This window comes from Podarcis filfolensis (assembly GCF_964270895.1).
Source record: "Podarcis filfolensis genome assembly, chromosome: 1".
Classification (NCBI taxonomy): Eukaryota; Metazoa; Chordata; class Lepidosauria; order Squamata; family Lacertidae; genus Podarcis; species Podarcis filfolensis.
This window is the reverse complement of record NC_139604.1, coordinates 82586103-82604855: the sequence shown is the minus strand read 5'-3', so window position 1 is coordinate 82604855 and position 18753 is coordinate 82586103. Positions and strand designations below refer to the sequence as shown.

Sequence of the window (18753 nt, the reverse complement as noted above, 5' to 3'; positions counted from 1 at the left end):
GGTTGGTGAAGCTTTGCTCCTCCTGTGAAACAAAACAAAATGAAACAAAATGAAACCTTTCACTTAGTAGTACCCGAGATTAAATCACATATATTAGACTACTGAAACCAAACCTATTGCATGAGAAAGTCTGCTTAAACGTTTGCTTCTCCAGAGGTTTCCAAGGAAGTCCTTGATGCCCTGACCTCAGGCACACATTTTTTGTGAGTGGACTAATGAGCCTCTATCATATCAGTAGCAGAGAGTGCAGAGTTAAAAGATGTCTTACAAGTTAATTACATATATAGTATGCATGCTTTGCATTATTTTCACTGTGCTGCCTTGTTTCTTGTTTCTTTTCCTTTTCTAAAAAAATGAACATTTTTCATTTTATTGGGGAAAATCTCTTTGCCTTCTCCTACACTGCTCAACAGCTGACTATCAAAGGAGTACAGCATCTCTTACTCTACACATTGCACCCCCTTGCTATCAGATGCGACAGCACTTGGTTTGGGTGGAGAAATTTTCAAGGGCATTCTTCCTTTTTACATCTGATCAGTGACAAACCCATTTTGACAGGGTGAAGTCAACCCAAGTGGATTTCATCGTGTGGGTGGGGTGGTGCAACTGTCTCAACAGTTCTCCAAACAATGATTCATCACATATTTTTAAAAATTTCCAGAAGTTGTCTGAACCTAGCCTGTGGTAGTAAATTGACATATGGAGATATTCTGGAATATTCATGTCTCTTTAACCATGTGCTGAAGTCATCTCTGGATGAAAAATGAGAATGTAGATTTGGTTTGCGAGAGGCTCACTGCAAGGCAGAACTCGTAAACAAGTTGCATCTTACAACCCGAGCTATTGAAAATTGGAGTGGTGAGGCAGTTTGCTGGGCAAATTGCCGGCTATTGCTATGCATCAAGAAAAAAGCACACCAAGAACGCAGGCCAATATAAGTTTCGATAGTGGGAGTGGTCCCTACACACAAATCAATGGTCAATAGTAACAAAAACTAATCCATTCAAAAGTATGTATTCTGACAAGGATTACAAATTCAAATAGAGATTACAAACTCAAACTCATAAAGATATGTATAACACAATAATTCGTTACAGAATTAGAGATAAGAGTTTATGAATAGAGATAAGTTTATGTTAGTCCGTAGTCAGATTCGGCGTGGAGGTCTTAGTTTCAATCATTGAGCAGAAGTCAGAAACCAGGACAGGGCCCTGTTTTGATGTATTCACCTTCATCAGCTGGAAGCATCAAATATTACATGAAAATACATTTAAATTCTAAATTACCATAAATTACAAAACAGTCACAAATTATAAAACAGTATTATATATCATTTAGTTCCTTACCTAATTTTTAAAGGGTTGTGTAAGTTTGAAAACTTTCGGATAAATATATCCTGTTATTTTCGACGTTTCTCCGGGAAAACAACTGAAAATAAAAAATATTAATAATAATTACATGTGTTGAATCAAATTAAAACTCTAAGGCAGCAAATAATTATATGATTCCTCACCTACATGTGGGTCGATCAATGTGTATCTTGTATGTAGGTCCATATTTCTACCACACTGAGCAATGACTGTGTTTTGCCACTGTTGGCATCTGTCTGTCTTGAGAAACAGTGGAGTGTGCCTCCAGGGGGTAAAGTCAGACTGCTGTGTTAGCAGCACCAAAATGACCTCCTTGGGGCGCAAGCTTGGGCAGTGCGTATGCCACTGGCTAGCTTCACCTGGTTTAGTCGCCAGTCGAAGCTCTTTCCTGGGGTGTGGCTGCTGTCTCACGCCGACAGTTCTAGGAGCCACAGGTGAGAGCTGAGTGCAGGGTGGGGACCAATGGTGGACAAACTATGGCAGAAGGAGCATGGCGCGTCCTCCACCAGTGGTACTGCCACTGCCCTAACACCCCATACACCCTACTCCATCATTGCCTCCAACCCACAATTTCTGCCTCGACTAAACTGACATACCTTCATATAACAGATGAATCTATCTTCCCTGATTTCCATTTAGCTACCCAAGACACATGCATTTTTGATAATCTGTAATATCCATGTCTCTTTTCCTGCAGGACCAATGTCACCTTCATCACCAGCCGTCATATTTTTTATCGTGCCGACTGTCACTTCAGTGCAAGCATCCAAAATGATTTCTTAAGGTAAGGCTGATCTAAATTTGAAAATAAACCAACAGGGGAGGATATATAGGTGAGCTCTCATTTTCCACATAAAACCTCAGCTCCATTCTCGGGGATATGTGAGGGCGCAACTTTATTTTGAACAGCCTCTGATGGTACCCGCATAACTTTTGAGATCTTATTCTCAAAAATCTTCTGGGTGTGGAATATATCCATGTTCCCTCTTTACAGTTAACGATGGTGATACATGATGATTGCTTTTCTTTTTGTGCAAACATTTTAAACTGGCATTTCTGCACTTTTATTTGGCATCACAACAATTATGTCTTGAAGGTGTATCTGAAAGTTTGTCACATTGAGAAAGAAATAGCAGCATGCACACCATAATGTGAGAAGATGAATTAAGAGAAGATGAATTCATGAATTCTGGGAGAGTAACTGTGTTCATCTGTTGCATGCTAAGATAACCTAGTGCTGCAGTCCTGTACATCTAGGAGCAAGTCCCATTGAACTGGATGGGTCTCATTTCTGAGTACACATGTACAATGATGGCACTTCTAAAGTGTTAATACATTTGTTGCGGTATGCTCTATATGTAAGCCAGAACTTTCTTCACTAGATGCATGAAATAAATAGCAAATATCCTGTAAACACATTCAACAAAGGGGAAGGAAAATGTTGTGTGTTGTCTGAATAAGTGTTGTTGTTGTTCCTTTCATGAGATCAGTGCATTTAAAGATGGAGTTAATTGACAGATGTGGCACAGTGTTATCAAGCCTGACTCAGTGACAATGGAGAATAAGAAGATTGGCTGAAGAGCAGGAGACCTTTGTTGTGTTGTTGAGGGTGGTAGTGTTGGCGGAGCAAAGATGAACAACAGTTGTGCTTTGTAGGGTGAGACAGAGAGAAGAAAGCAAGCCTGGGGAGATGGCATTCTTTGGATTGGGGGAATTATGTGCAGACTGAGAGGGAAATAACTGTACAGTATCTGAACAATTTGCCTAGGAATGATTTCAGTAACACACTAAATTTGAACTGTGATGTGGTTGCATAGGTATCTCTTATTCCCGCCCCCCACCCCCACAGCTAAATACCTGAGTTGTCATTACGTTCCTTTGTATGTGATGGTCTAGTAACATTGTGAATAACAAGGAATCTTTCAGGCATGCCTAAGGAAATGAAAAAAATAATGGATCATCATGATTGTTCCTGTTCAGTCAGATATTGACAACCACTCCCCTCTCTCACACACATACAGCAACATGAGAAGCAGCTCTCCATTAAGAGACCCCATGCCATTGTTAAATACATGTGAATATTAAAACCAGATGGATAGGGCCAACTTTGAGATCTTTCCAAGCTAACAGACACCTTTTGCCTGTAAACCATGTGCTCTATCACTGGATTACAACTCTTCCTCATCCTGGAGATCCATAGTTGAGAACTGACTTTGTGCCTGCTGTCATATTCATTCCTTGAAAAGCAGCCCACATGCCTACTCTACTGATTTGAGCATGAAGCTATTTATGACAAACCAAGTTGTTTCCCAGGTTTGTGTTGGCACTTGATGAGGATGAAACATGTGCCAAGTATCGCAGTTCAAAGAGGGACACCATTTTTGTTTGTTCACTTTTTTCTTACACGAGAAGAAAGAGAGAAAAGGCTCCCAAATATCTGGCATGCTGAGAAAACAGTATTATCCCCCTTCTCTACCCTCATATCAGAGCCTCTGAAAAAAAATTGCCAAATGGAATTTTGTCAGCTCTCCTGAAACTGTTACCACCTTTGGGGCTTAGAATAAGAGGAAGAAAGTTCAAGCCTAGAGGGTAATTTATTTCAAAATCTATAAGCACCCGAAAATAGAAGACTGAAATGAAAGTGTCTTTAAAACTACTGTGAAACGGCACCAACTTTCATCTGTGAATACTTGAAAAGAATACAGGAAACTGCACCTACAGCATATGTGGAAGAAGAAGTTATTATCTAGTTGTGCCATGAACCTTTTTCTCTTGATAGGGTTCTTCTGTATTTTTGTCAGGTTTCCCCAGACACATATTCACAGAGGTTTTCCCTCCACCTTTCCTCCCATGTCTTTGTCTCTCATTCTGTCTGGTGTAGTTCACACGAACAGCAAATGAAGTGGTAGAACTGCTTGTGGTAAATGCTAGGCAGCATAACTGAATGCTCCTCCATATATATCAATAAGCAAATATATTCTGAGGGTCGTGGGTTTGAGGCCCATGTTGGGCAAAAGATTCCTGCATTGCAGGGGGGGGTGGAGTAAATGACCCTTGCAGTCCCTTACACACACACACACACACACACACACACACACACACGGAAATAAAGGAGAAAAGCCCCAGTGAACTCAGCAAGACTTGCTTTTGAGTAGACTTGTATAGGTTGGCACAGTTCCTTCTTATTCTGCGAGCTGACAACAATTTATTGAAAGCATTTGAGACCACTTATTGTTGAAATAATAGGCAAGGAAACATCAATATTTCTAAACCTAACCCATAATATGTGCACATGAAAGAGCCCTCACTCACACAACCCAGCTTTTGTAGTCTGAAGTAATACAGTTCAGGAATGACTTCAATGATTTCACTGGTTGGAAGTAGTCCTGCCTCTCTTCATGTCACTTTTCTGAGGTGTTCCATTGCCAAAAGTCAGGTATTGTCTTTCTAACATATATAAATAACCCTCCATATCTAGTTGTTTACTCATTTGTAGTATGTAGTGTTTCTAGCGGAAGAGTCCTTGTCCTTGGAGAGTGCTGTATCCATTTTCTTCAGTCTGGAGCAAGAACATGCAGCTGTGCATTTAGGTTGTGTGCTACAAAGTGAATGTAGGATTGCATCCTGAAACTGACTGGCTTGGTTTATATTAAAATCAGGCTGAAGAGGGAGGAAATAAAGGAATAAAGTGAGTATAAATAAATAGCTGAGATTCCACACTTTCCCAACACCCCCCTTTAAAAAAATACATTCCTAATTCTTTTGCTTTACTTCTTTTCAATATTTTTTCATGAATTTAAAGTTGTGCCGGATATATCACTTCCCCCTTTTTTAATTGACATTTTACTTTTGAAAAATAATTTACCTGAAGGCTTCTAATGAATTAATGGTTTAAAAAAGATTACAGAGGAGATTATGTTGAGGAGGGGAAGAACCATTAGTAGAGGAACTGTAGTATCTGTTGTGCTGCTGTTTTGCTGTTTTGCTGTTTTGCTGTTGGATGGGAGGAAGACCAGGCACCATGTCCTGGTTTACATCCCATTTACTGCAGTGGCAAGGAAAAGGAATCAACTATGCCAGCTTTAGGACAGGTGTAGAGTTATACCAGTTCCTGGGGAATGTCAGTGGAGAAGAGAGGCTTAGGGGCAGAGAGAATGCAGTATCTCCATCGTCACTCCCAGTATGCCCCATTTTCTATTGCTCTGTTTATGAGGCTGTATGTTCCCTGCACTAGTGGAGGTTAGACCATTTGTGCAAACAGGGTGCTGCCCCGCCAACCGCTGGCTGCCTTCAACCAGCCTCCACCTGGCTGGCTGCTTATTTCCATCCAGGACAGGAGGTGCCCCTGTCTGTTACCTTCCTCGTCCACCTTTATCTCTGTGTTGCCTCAAGAGGGAACGGGATGGAGGCAAAACTAGGCTTAGTTGGCTCTGCCTGTCACCTGCTCTCTGAAAGAACAAAGGAGGCTGTATATGGCATGAAGGGCTTTGACAGCAAGAACAACAAAGCAACTATTGATTTCTTGAGTTGCCGCAATAGAGTTTGCTGGTGAGGAGGGGATTGCTACAGAAAGCCGCCATTTGCTCTGGATCCACCTAGTGTTGGCCTTTCTGCCTTCGACCCTACCAGTCCCAATGAGCACCAGCCACCACTGCACTGCACTGCACTGCACTCAGAAGCCCCTAAGGCAGGCATAGCAAACTCGACCCTCCAGATGTTTTGGAACTACAATTCCCATCGTGCCTGACCACTGGTCCTGTTAGCTAGGGATGATGGGAGTTGTAGTCCCAAAACATCTGGAGGGCTGAGTTTGCCTATGCCTGCCCTACGGCCTTACAGTAAGTATTGTGCCTTTGAAATGCAATCTTTCAAAATAGTCATGCTATCTCTTTTTTTAACCATAATTCTCACTTTTGTCTTTATTCCATTATAACTTCTGCCTTACTTTTCAAGTTCTTGTTAAGTTCTTCCTGGGTGTCTTCTGTGCTTTTACTAGTTTCAGCCATCTTCAAATTCAAGACAACAGATCATTACTTTTTTTAGAGTGATCATCACTTTTGCATCTCTCTTCTGAACTTTCAAGTACCGTATTTTTCGCCCTATAGGACACACTTTCCCCCCTCCAAAAATGAAGGGGAAATCTGTGTGCATCCTATGGGGCGAATGCAGGCTTTCGCTGAAGCGTGGAGAGCGAGAGGGGTCGGTGTGCACTGAACCCTCTCGCTCTCCAGGCTTCAGGAAGCTATCAGCAAGCCTGGGGAGCCTGTGGGAGTTCCCACAGGGCTCCCTAGGCTGCAGATAGCAGCCTGCTGCACGGAGCACGGGGCACGCTGAAGCAGAGCGCCCCGTGCTTCGGGCAGACATCCGCAGCCCAGGGAGCCCTGCGGGAGTTCCCGCAAGGCTCCCTAGGCTGCGGATAGCAGCCTGCTTGCCCAGAGTGCGGGGCGCGCTGAAGCAGAGTGTCCCACGCTTCAGGCAGATATCCGCAGCTGGGGGGGGGAATAATTTTTCCCCCTTTATTTCCCCCCCAAAAAACTAGGTGCGTCCTATGGGCCGGTGCGTTCTATTTTGACTGTATTCCTTCATCCAACCTCTCCAAAACTACTATTTCTGATATCTCTCTGTGTGTTTGTCTTACACACACAAAATGTTCAGTTCTTCCTGGAATAAATTTCCTGGCACTTGGCACATTTTATTTTTATTTTTATTTTTGCCTTTCTGTTCTGGAGTCCTCATTTTCTACATTTTTCTTACCACCTCGGTTTAATTTCTGTCAAAAGTAACCAATGTCTTGCCCTCCTTAGACTACAACACTGGTGCAACTTTGGGGGCCTGGACCCCCCATTTTTTTTGTGTCCCACACCACAGGGCTCCAACACAACTTCTAGTTTTCTACCAGAAGTCGTATCAGAGGCACAACACGAACTCCCAGGCAATGTCCCTGGAGAGCTCAAAGGAAACAGCATTCCATAATCAGGGAGCCACAACTGAAAGGCTTCTTCTTTGTTGCCACATAGCACAATAGCCCCTGGACTTATTTGACTATGATACTATATCCAAAATAGATCACCCTGCTTTCAAACACAGATACAAAGTGAATCTTGTAGTTCTTGCACTTCTGTATAAAATTTACATTTTGTATGCATCTTTTACATAAAATACACATTTAATATGTGCACCTTTTGAACACCAAGACTGCATTGTAAAATCCAGAGAAGTGTGAAATCTAACTTGGAGTTGCATTTTGATCTGCAAGCAAGTTCAGGAATGTCTGATAGGGTATGTACATATGTTGGAAAAAACCAGAACAAAGCAAAGAAAAGCATTCCCTTCCCATTCTTAGTGGAGGTTTCCCTAACTGTCTAGGGAAAGTACAACTGTGTGACTTTATAATATACCACAATGCTGGGTATATGGGTGAACCTCCCTCCTATACAACAGTACTTTTGTATGTCATGTGGTTCAAAGATGGCTGCTTTCTCTCCACTTTGCAGAGTCCTGGAATACCTCAGTGGTGGAGGAAGGGGGTGTGTGGTGGGTGCCCAAGTATCATCACAAAATGACAAAAATATGAGTTGTGTTTTGGTTTTTTTTAAAGGGCTCATGAAACTTTTTAGTTCAGTCAACAAACACAACAAAACATGGCTGGCACTTACAGCGGGGCCTGCAGTGTGCCCGAGCTACGCATCTCTCCTGGGAGTAACGTGGTGGCTTGGGCGCCTGCAGGCTCTGTGCTGCCTGAAATGGCAGTGTGGGGCTTACGTCTGCCCACTGCCTCACCCTCAGCCACCCTAAAGCTGAGGGAGAGGCTCCACACAGAGTGCCCCACCCCCATGGGTGGCTCACCCCCCCCCCCCCCGGCTGCAGGACGTGTGTGCCACACCGGGCACTCGAACAGCTAGCTACGCCACTGGAATACCCCTTCAATAGCTTCATGGTAAAACTTATGGAATATCCTCTGGAGTACTCTGCAAAATTGCCCAAACACCTAAACATTTCTGAACATAGGTTTATTTCTTGGATCAACAAGTTGGAATCACTGCTTGTTGATTTCTCAAATACTATATGGCGCTTCCAATGTGTCTGTAGGCTCACTTTAATTGCCCTTCAGGATACATATTTGTTTTTATCATACAGCTTCCTGTAGCTACAAACATTATACCCTGTAATCTTGATAGATTTTTTTCTTCTAAAAAAGAAAACAAAAAAACAAACAAACTGGCTGCAGTTCATCAAAACAAAAGGAAGTGTGCAACTATTCTGGAGAGCGTTAGCTAGCAAATGCTGTGAAAGCAGTTTGGTTACCAGAATTTACAAACGTCTCGGGCACTCTGCTAAGGAAACTGTAAGCTTGCAGATGGTAAGGAAGCTGTGGAAATATATACTGGGAAGAAGCCAGAATCAGAGTTAATAAATTATGTTGTAACCTTCATGTTACATACAGTTACAGCAAACTGAGCTAGAGATGTTAGAATATGCGTGCGTGTTTTCTGCTCTCCAGTTACCCAATGAATTTGTTTGCCAATCCATGCCACAATTGTCTCTCAGATGCTCACACTTTAGCCTAACCACCTGTCATGAAGCCTGCAGTTTAGCCATATGGTGAGGCTGAGAGTGGTCCCATCATCGGCTATTGCTCCGCTCAGTTCACTGGTCCTTGCCCCCATCGCGCAGGATGGCTGAGAAGAGGCATCCCTCTCCAGTCTAAGTGGAGACACTCCCATGTTAAAATGGTTAGAACAGGTAAAGGTACCCTTGACCATTAGGTCCAGTCGTGACCGACTCTGGGGTTGCGGCGCTCATCTCGCTTTACTGGCCGAGGGAGCCAGCGTACAGCTTCCGGGTCATGTGGCCAGCATGACTAAGCCGCTTCTGGCGAACCAGAGCAGTGCATGGAAACGCCGTTTACCTTCCCTCCGGAGCGGTACCTATTTATCTACTTGCACTTTGACGTATTTTTGAACTGCTAGGTTGGCAGGAACTGGGACTGAGCAACAGGAGCTCATCCCATCGTGGGGATTCGAACCGCCGACCTTCTGATCAGCAAGTCCTAGGCTCTGTGGTTTAACCCACAGCGCCACCTGCGTCCCGGTTAGAACAGGGGCACCTGCCTAACTTTAGACCTCCCTTCTCTTCATCTTCTGTCCCCATCTCCTACTGGTGTAAAGTAAGCTGTTATCTAAGAAGACAAAGTTTCCTACAGGGGAAGTGAAACAGTAACCAACTGATTTCTGGAGTGAACTTGTTATTGAGGTTGGGTTCTGTGGTTTGCTGGCCAGGAATGCAAGGCATTCACTGATGGCATTGGGGCATACCAATAGCAGTGGGCTTGACTCTGCCTTTCACCCCTTAATATTTCACCAGCATATGGGCTAGGTTATTGCCTCAATTCAGGCTATTGGGGATCTGAATCTTTGCTCTCCGCAATACCAACACTGCATAAGCTTCAGCCACATTTTTCACTCTCAGTCTCTGTTCTTCTACTCTGCCCTCACTCCGAGAAAGGGAATAATCAATAGATTGCTTGCTGTCAGCTGGAAAATTTCAAAATTAACAAAACTTAAATTTTCAAAAGCCGTCTGACAATGCATTGCACTCCTGCGACATATCAAAACATGGATAATCTTTTGTGTGCACCAAAGAGAACACATCAAAACAATTTTCAGACCATCCCTGTAGCTTAGTGAATAGTGAAGATGGCAAGACTGATGAAGGGTGGGGAACATCTTTATTATTATATTAGATTGTTATGCTTCAGCTCAGAGGATACAAGGATAGTAGGAAGAAATGGTTCTATAGTTTGAAAACTACTTCACGCCCTCCGCAGTCAGGTGACAGCAAATGTTTATCCATACAATTCCTGCAGCAGGAATATGTTGTGTTGCCATAAAACTTGTGTAGATATGCTGTGGAGCCAAGCAGTATTATCATATTCAATAATGAATTGAATTTTTTTCCTTTCCTTTTTATTTCCGTTCACTGTTCAGAAGATTATAGATATATAGATGATAGATAGGCAGATATATAATAGATAGATGATATAGTGTGTGGGTGATTCCATTTTACGGCTCTCTCTCTCTCTCTCTCTCTCTCTCACACACACACACACACACACACACACCACACACACACAAACACACACTCATATATATGAGAGAAAGAGAGAAGACAGACAGTTGTATAAGAGGCATCTGGTTAAACTACCAGTTGGGCTGTGGGTGTGTTTATGAAGAGATCCATGGAGTCACAGATGTCACAGTTACAGATCTTATTAGGACTGTATTATTAGGCTTTGGGGAGTCCCCCCCCAATGCTATACAGAAACTGTGGTGCACTTTGCTTCCAATCAATGCAATGAATTGCTATGGCATTCTGTTGAATTATCATAATCCAGCCACTGAGAACTTTTCCTTCATGGGATAAGTGTTGCTTGGTTTATTGCTGTTCCAGGGCATGCAAATCCTTCCTTAGCTACAGTTGTGATAATATTTTACCAGACAATTCATTGCTACTGTTAGATAAACATATTTTTGAAATAAACTCTGGTTATTATTTATATTGATTTGTTCTTCACTTTAAGTTTCAGTTAATAGGAAGATAATTGCAACTGCATTTGTAAAAAAGAAAAAAAGAATATAAGTGAATCCAGTGTTGAGCACATTCTGCTGGATTATTTTTTTATGATGAATTTTTCATTAAAGTTTTCAACATAAAATACAATAAAAATCACACTAAACTAGAGAAGAAAAATAAAAAACCAAAAAGAAGGGAAAGAAGGAAATGAAGAAGAGAAATAAGAATAAAAGGAAATGGCAAAGGCCTCTGTCAAATATAAATCTTAACCCTTATTTCACACATGGAAGAGTGAACCCTCCCAACTTTCACCTGGGAGCTTTGCCCTTTTCCTTCAGCCTGAGAGATCCTCTTTACCCTGCCTCTTGCACAGGGCCTTCATCTTCAACCCATCACTTCCCAGTCCTTTCACGTTCATCTTTCCCCCAAAAAAAGGCCAAAAGAAGCTCTTCAATGTTTATTATCATTAAATGTCAATCATTGTCCTTCTCTGATCCAGTATGGTGAAGTTTTCTCCAAGGGTAGTCCATAATTATTTGTTAGATCTTTGTTGCTTTATACCCAATTCCACATATTTCAGTCCCATTTCCTGTTGGCCATGATTCTGTATCCTTGCTTACAGAAAAAAGAAAAAAACATTTCCCCCCATTTCCAAACCAATTTCCAAAATCTTGAGAAACATTCAGTATTTGGACCCCAAGCCATTTAGGGCTTTGCATACTTAAATCAATTGATCCCAGCAACTACCCAGTACAGACGGCTGCAGTGTTTTCAACATAGGCATTGTATGACCTCACCTCACTCCGCCTCATGGCAGTGGCATTCTGTGATACCAGAACTTCTGGATCATTTTCAAGAGTAGTCTCTTGGAGAACACATTGCAATAATACAATTATAAGGTTATCAGAGCATGGATTACTGAGACCAGGATATCTCTATTCAGGAACGGCCACAGCTGGTGAATCAGATGTGAATCACAAAATCCTGTGATGCAGTTTGCCAACCAATTCAGTCTAGGGAGTGCATTTTCCCAGTGGCCTAGCATTTTATGTAACACTTAACTTAGCCCTTATTTACAGCACCCATAACACAGAGAGATTTTTGATGACAGGGTGAACCTGGATCTCTGGGGTTTTGTACACACTCCCATTTTCTCTTCATTCAGTGCTCTCCCACAACTGGCTTGTGAAGCTGTGTACATGATGTTAACTACTATCCACATCCCTCCCTGTAGTTTCTGTGTCCAGGGCAGCTGTCTACCAGCTCCATCTGCTACACAGGCTGAGACCCTATCTGCCTGCAGACTGTCTCGCCAGAGTGGTACATGCTCTGGTTATCTCCCGCTTGGACTACTGCAATGCACTCTACGTGGGGCTACCCTTGAAGGTGACCCGGAAACTTCAAATAATCCAGAATGCGGCACTGGTGACTGGGAGTGGCCACTGAGACCGTATAACACCAGTCCTGAAAGACCTACATTGGCTCCCAGTACTTTTCCGAGCACAGTTCAAAGTGTTGGTGCTGACCTTTAAAGCCCTAAACAGCCTCGGCCCAGAATACATGAAGAAGCATCTCCACCCCCATCATTCAGCCTGGACACTGAGGTCCAACTCTGATGGCCTTCTGGTGGTTCCCTAACTGCGAGAAGTGAGGTTACAGGGAACCAGGCAGAGGGCCTTCTCAGTAGTGGCACCCGCCCTATGGAATGCCCTCCCACCAGATGTCAAGGAAATAAACAACTATTTGACTTTTAGAAGACATCTGAAGGCAGCCCTGTTTAGGGAAGTTTTTAATGTTTGATGTTTTATTGTGCTTTAATATTCTTTTGGAAGCTGCCCAGAGTGAGCGGGGTATAAGTAAATAATAATGATGATGATGATGATGATGATGATGATGAAATACTGCATTTGGAGGCAGTTCCCCCCAAATGAGCTCCAATCCATTTTGTAAATGTTAACCATATATGAAGACCTCTATGCTCCCTCTCTGCCCCGGTGTAGACAGTCAGCAGACAATCCAATCATACTGGTGTGTACAATGACAAATGGATGTGATTTGAAACAAGCAAAATAAATAATCCCAACCTCAGTGTGTTTTAAGATGCTAATGTGAGCACAGCCATGGTTACTTCCCACAGCAGTGGCCTTGAAGGAAGAAATTAGGGCAGAATAATTTAGGAGAGGATCACAATCCAAACATCTATACAGTACCAGCATGACATGAAGTGAGACAACGGTAATTTCACTCTTTCAATCACCAGCTATACCCCTTTTCATTATTAAAAAATAAAGCAACTAGTAAGGAACACTGTATAAATGTGATATTCCCCATATATGACTGGTGAGATTATTCCCATGTAGAGGGGGAATGTGACCATTGTCATATATGAAGAATGAACTTGGAATGTAACGTTCACAGCTTCTTATTGTTCTCCACTGTGAGATGCTCCATCAACCACAGTTTCAAAAGATGCACAGATGCCACTAGCTTCTTTTCCAACGATCATCAGACATTTCAATGAAGCAATCTGCCTCCTATTGAAAAGAATGCATGTAAAATGCAGGCATCTTCTATCACAAATTGTTGCTCTTGATTGAGACTTGCGCTGTTAACCCAGCTGGACGGCTGCAAAAGCAAACAAACAGAAAAAGGCTCTGTGGGGATTGGAATCAAGTTAACAAGGAGCATCTGCAGCATTTTAATATTTTCCTTCCCAGGAAATAGTTCTCTGTTCCTAACCAGACGAAACCTGAAATGGGGGCTTAATAGCTTAATTCAAGGTTAGATGAAATACAAGTCACATGCAACTTCCCAGGCACTTCTGCACAGAGCTCTGGAACTAGCAAATTTATTCTAAAATGAACTTCTTATCCTCATTATTCTACATTCATTTGGGAAACAGTGGCAATGCCATGATCCAGAGAAGGGAAAGGGAAGGAGAATTTTGCATAAACACTGCTACAATCACAGGATAACGGAATTGATTGGAGCTGGAGAGTGGAAGCTTTTCACGGAGCAGAGCATTTATTAGGAAGAAGCTACTTATAGAGCTTAGCAGGCACAAATCGGGACCGGGGAGACGAATCCTTTAACTGAGCTTATCAGTTGTAAAGCCAGGTACATATATGGAGAGAGGGAGAGAGGAAGTCACTGAGAGTTATTGGAAAGGGCAAGTTTCTGTCCTACAGCAGCTGTCTTGGGCATGGAGACCCATTGCTGGACTTGCTTGGTTCCTTCCCGAAAAGCTATCCAGTAAGCCTGATCCACGAGGAAAGTGATCCAGTCATAGCTGTCAACTTTCAGATTTGAAAATAAGTGATCAGCAGCCTCACCTGTCCCAGGGACAGTCTACGGGATATCTAACAATCTGGGATAGCAGTGGGAAGCAGCGGGAAATGGCGCTGGAATAAGGGAATTTCCCACAAAAAAGGGAATGTTGACAGCTACCAGTAAGCCTGATTCTTGGCAATAAGTTTCTGTCATGTTCTAAAGGCAGAATTCCTTGCAAATAGATGCCTTTTGTGGTGTTTTCTTCCATCCCCAGTTCCTCAACTCATTCTCTGATTGTTCGAGAAGCTGACATCACAGCTCTGCCTCATATCTGCCATATGAGGACTGGCATTTGCAATATACTTACAATTTTCATAGGCCAATAATGTGTAATAAAAGCTGAAGCCCTCTGGCTCATGATAGATTTCCACAATGTGTGTGAGTTCTGAACATTTGCCCATCCCCAGTGCAGCTTCCTAGGAAAGTAGCTCCTTTACTTGCCTCCTGTCTTGAGAGAAGAAAAAATAGGATACAGCCTGGGTGGCCCAGATCCAAAATCCTTTGATTGGATGGGCAAAACCTCCTAGTGACACTATATGATGCAATGGAAGTATTTGGCAAGTTTAACATCAGAATGCTTTATATGACAATTATCTGCTACACGCCAGCAGTTGGAGACCCCAAAGTTGTTTCCTTCTTCCTAAGGCTTCTAGGAAGAAAAAACAGACAAATAAACCATAGATTTCACCTGCAGTAAACTAGGGGTTCCCAGACTGCAGTATGTCTGTAAACATATAATAAAAGTCATACAGCAGTATGCTATGGTTAGCTATAGCAGGCAGCAATTTTCAAGTTGCCTAGAAGAGGAAAAAATTGGGAAGTTCTGACCTAAGTAATAGTAACCCCCCGCACCCCGTTGTTTTGCCAAATGCAAGATCGTTCTTTTAAAGTTAGATTCAGAAGCAATACAAAGGCAAGTGGGTGAGAAGATTAAAGATTTTATTCCCAAATAGCAAGCAAAATATGCATTACCAAGCAGCGCTTCAATCTGCCACTGAGAAGCACTGTGGCCACTGCTGAGCTTCTGACTGACATGCCCCCAAACCAGATATTTTATAGACCTGTGTCCTGTTGGGCTAATACAGGCTCAACCAGAGCTACTTTACATCAAAAGACAAAAATGCCAGGCTATACATAAAAGGCTTTGCTGACCTTTTCACAAGGGATATTGAAAGTAATGAAACACAGATAGGAGAGTTAGGAAGAAACCAAAGACGGAAGGATTGACCATATTAGATCATTATCTCCTCGAGATTACAATAATCTTCCGCGATAATTATCCCATACACCTGTATACCACCAGTATTAACATTTCCTTAATTATTTGTGAGGAAGCCATGGCACTTAAATCAAATTCAGTTTTAAATGTGGATTTTCCCCATGGGGGAGACTATAATATCTGAATAACTTTATAAATCTGTGACCAAGGGCTGTGTGTGATAACCACAAGATTGAAATCATGCCCCAGTTTCACACTTTGTAAAAATGACTCAGCCCAGAGCATTCAGAGGCAGCTTGACTGGACTCAGCGGTCTGAGACTGCTTCATTCCACCGAACCCATTCACTACAGAGAAATCAAAAAATTTGGCTATAACTTCACTTCCTTTTGACAGAAGTGGATGAAAGTTTCAGCTAAATTGGTTGTCTAAGTGGAGAAAGTCTGCCAAATTACAGGCAAATAGGTTTTTGCATGTGTGTGCTGGACACATCTAAAATGTTTATTTCCAAAACAAAATGGCTATTTGGGGGCAGAATTGGATGAATACTGCCAAAGTTCAAGATAAATGCTACAGTTTTCTCCCCACTTGTGATTCCCAGTAACTTTCTTTTTTTCAAAGGGAGTCACAGCTTTTAGGAGTCTCATTTAAATCTCAAATTGTAGATACAGCACAGCTCTGAATACAGTCTAATATTCCTTTTAAATTTGCCAAAAATATACATTTTAGGAACGCTTAATATTGCTGCAATTTACTTTAGAGTGTGAATTTCTAACTAGTTCTGGAATATATACACTGAAAAATAGAGATAATATAGTCAACGAAATAGATATGATTAAACACATATCAGAGCTCTAATATGCTGAGACTAAGGCTTTAATTTCCACTTTTAAATTTTATTATTTTTAATATGGCTATTATAATTTATCAACTAATAAACCAGAGAAAGTTAAATGACTAGCCCCTCAGATCATAGCTTCAAAGCCATTCCACTTGAAAGTGTTTAAACTAACAGCAACTTGAAAAAAGGCAAAATATATTTTTCTGTAATAAAATATTCCAAATTAAATGCTGTTATCTTGTTTTCAAGAGAAATGGACATGCATGTGGAATTCTTTCCCTCAACCCTTTTTTCTTTTTATAATGCCGTACTAATGCATTTTGACAGCACTCAAACACAGACAATTTTTCCGGTCTCCAATCCTAACCCCACTTACATGGGTGCAAGAAACATTGCATTCAGTGGAACTTACTTCTAAGGAGATATGGTTAGGATTGCAGCCCAAGCATGATTAAGCAAGATTTAACGTTTTAAAGTCCTATTTATTTCAATGGTTTTTGCATAAATCTGTGATCTAATCTGGATTGGAGTATGACAACAACTACTCCCTTGATGATGTCCTATTAATTCATTCTGTCCATTAACTTCATATTCACCTCAACACTAGTTGCTTTCAAATACTAGAAAAACATGGAATATTCTAGCTGGGAAGAATTCAAACAGCAAAAGAAGCTGAAATCCAATACCTACTTAACCTGGGAGTAAATCCCTTTGAAACTCAATGCACTTAGTGGGCATAGATCCAGTGACTCTTATAGCAATATCAGTATCTATCAACCATATTTACATATCTACCTATATCTATCTATCTAAAGGGGAGCTGAAAGAGAATGATATATAGCATATAATATTTTTTTCATTGGTTTAACTCCAGGGAATAACAGGAGTTGGGAAGAAAGAGAAAAGTTGGCTGCTTAATTTTGAGAAGAAAGCATGCAGGAGTGGAATGAATCATATTCGGATATGCTTGGCTTTCAGCAGCAGCTTTTGATTCTGAAGACTTCCCCTATGCATGAGTCAACTGGGAGATTGCCCAGTCCCTGTCCACCCTTGAAAACTTTAACGATGTGTGAAACTTCATCAAGTTTGGATACTCAGTCTTCAATTGTTTCTGCATGCTGAATGTTAAACATTAAAAAAAAAGAAGTTCTGAAGCTTGCAGCTCTGGAACTTCCTGCTATGATGAACAATTTATGCTTAGGGCAAACTATGTTCTGTGGAACAACTCCCTACCTCTTCAGACCCCTCTTCAGTAGACTTCAGCTTAGCAGTAACCCACACACTCCTGAAAAAGTAACACAAATGTGGGGGTGTTTGAAATGTTTTTCTGCTCCAAGTTGGGGGTAAGTAAGATGAAGCCCAACAGCCATGTGTGTTGTGTCAGGAGAAGGAAGCTGACATGTGCCTCCTGGGATCGGTTTTTGCCTGATCCCAATTGGCTGGGAGAAAGGGGGGGGAAGGACCCAATATATTTGTTTGGTTATCATTCACTTGGTTCTCTCATGTGTAAATTGAGTGTTTGATGTGCATAAAACTGGCCACTATGTACATTCATCTGCTTTCATGGATTATGTGTGCATAATTCTTCCATGAAGAGGGAATTGTGCACATTTCCTGGTCAAATAGATATAATCTCCAATTTTTTGACTCAATTTTGTCCATTCTCTGAACATTATGCACCATTCCCCAACAGGCTTTGGGGAAGGTGCATATCTCGACTGCATTTTATATACCCATTGGGCAGTATGTTCATTCTCCAGTCGGCATACGTAGTCTCCAATAAGCATGCTTTTTTCTATTTCTTGTTAGTGCAATCTGCACTTTCCAGGCTGCTTCTGACCCACTGCTTAAATTTACACTACCCACAACATACCATCCCAATGATCAGCAGGAAGAAGGGTGGGGCTCCAGATAAATATGCTTATTTTTTATTTTTTAAATTCAATAAATAATTCAGAGAACAGTTGAAAGTGGTGAAAAGGGGACTGAGCTGCAAAAAAGGCTCCTTTGGAGGAAGAGGGATATAATTTGAATAAATAATAATTAAATATATGTGCCCAGAGCATGTACAAAATGCATTTAAGACATGTGAATTGCCCAAGCCCTGTTGGGGATTATGCAAAATAGCCAGAGAATGGACAAAATTCATCAATATATGCACATTCCTCAAAGCCTTTTGGGGATTGTGTTATGGTGACTGGAAAATGTGCAACATTCCCTCATCATGGAAAAATTATATGCACATTCTCAGTGAGGCCCGGTGAATGTGCACAATGACTAGCTGTTATGCATATTTACCATTCAATGTATATTTCCTGTAATATATTCAGAAAGAAAACTTTAAATCTTAACTGGGAATTTGGGGAGATACTGTACTACTCTGATGGTGATCATGTCCTGGAATAGGGATAAGAAAACTAT

At 41.6% G+C, this 18753-nt stretch overlaps 1 protein-coding gene across 2 annotated transcripts in view; it reads left to right on the top strand.

Annotated features, from left to right (window-relative positions):
• Window positions 1-18753, top strand: part of LRRC4C (leucine rich repeat containing 4C) — a 611872-nt gene that overhangs the window by 450341 nt on the left and 142778 nt on the right. For both annotated transcript variants that reach the window (XM_083602191.1, XM_083602188.1), the window contains exon 4: window positions 2068-2154. The gene's annotated coding sequence lies outside the window, so the exon portion shown is untranslated. The remainder of the gene's footprint in view (window positions 1-2067; window positions 2155-18753) is intronic.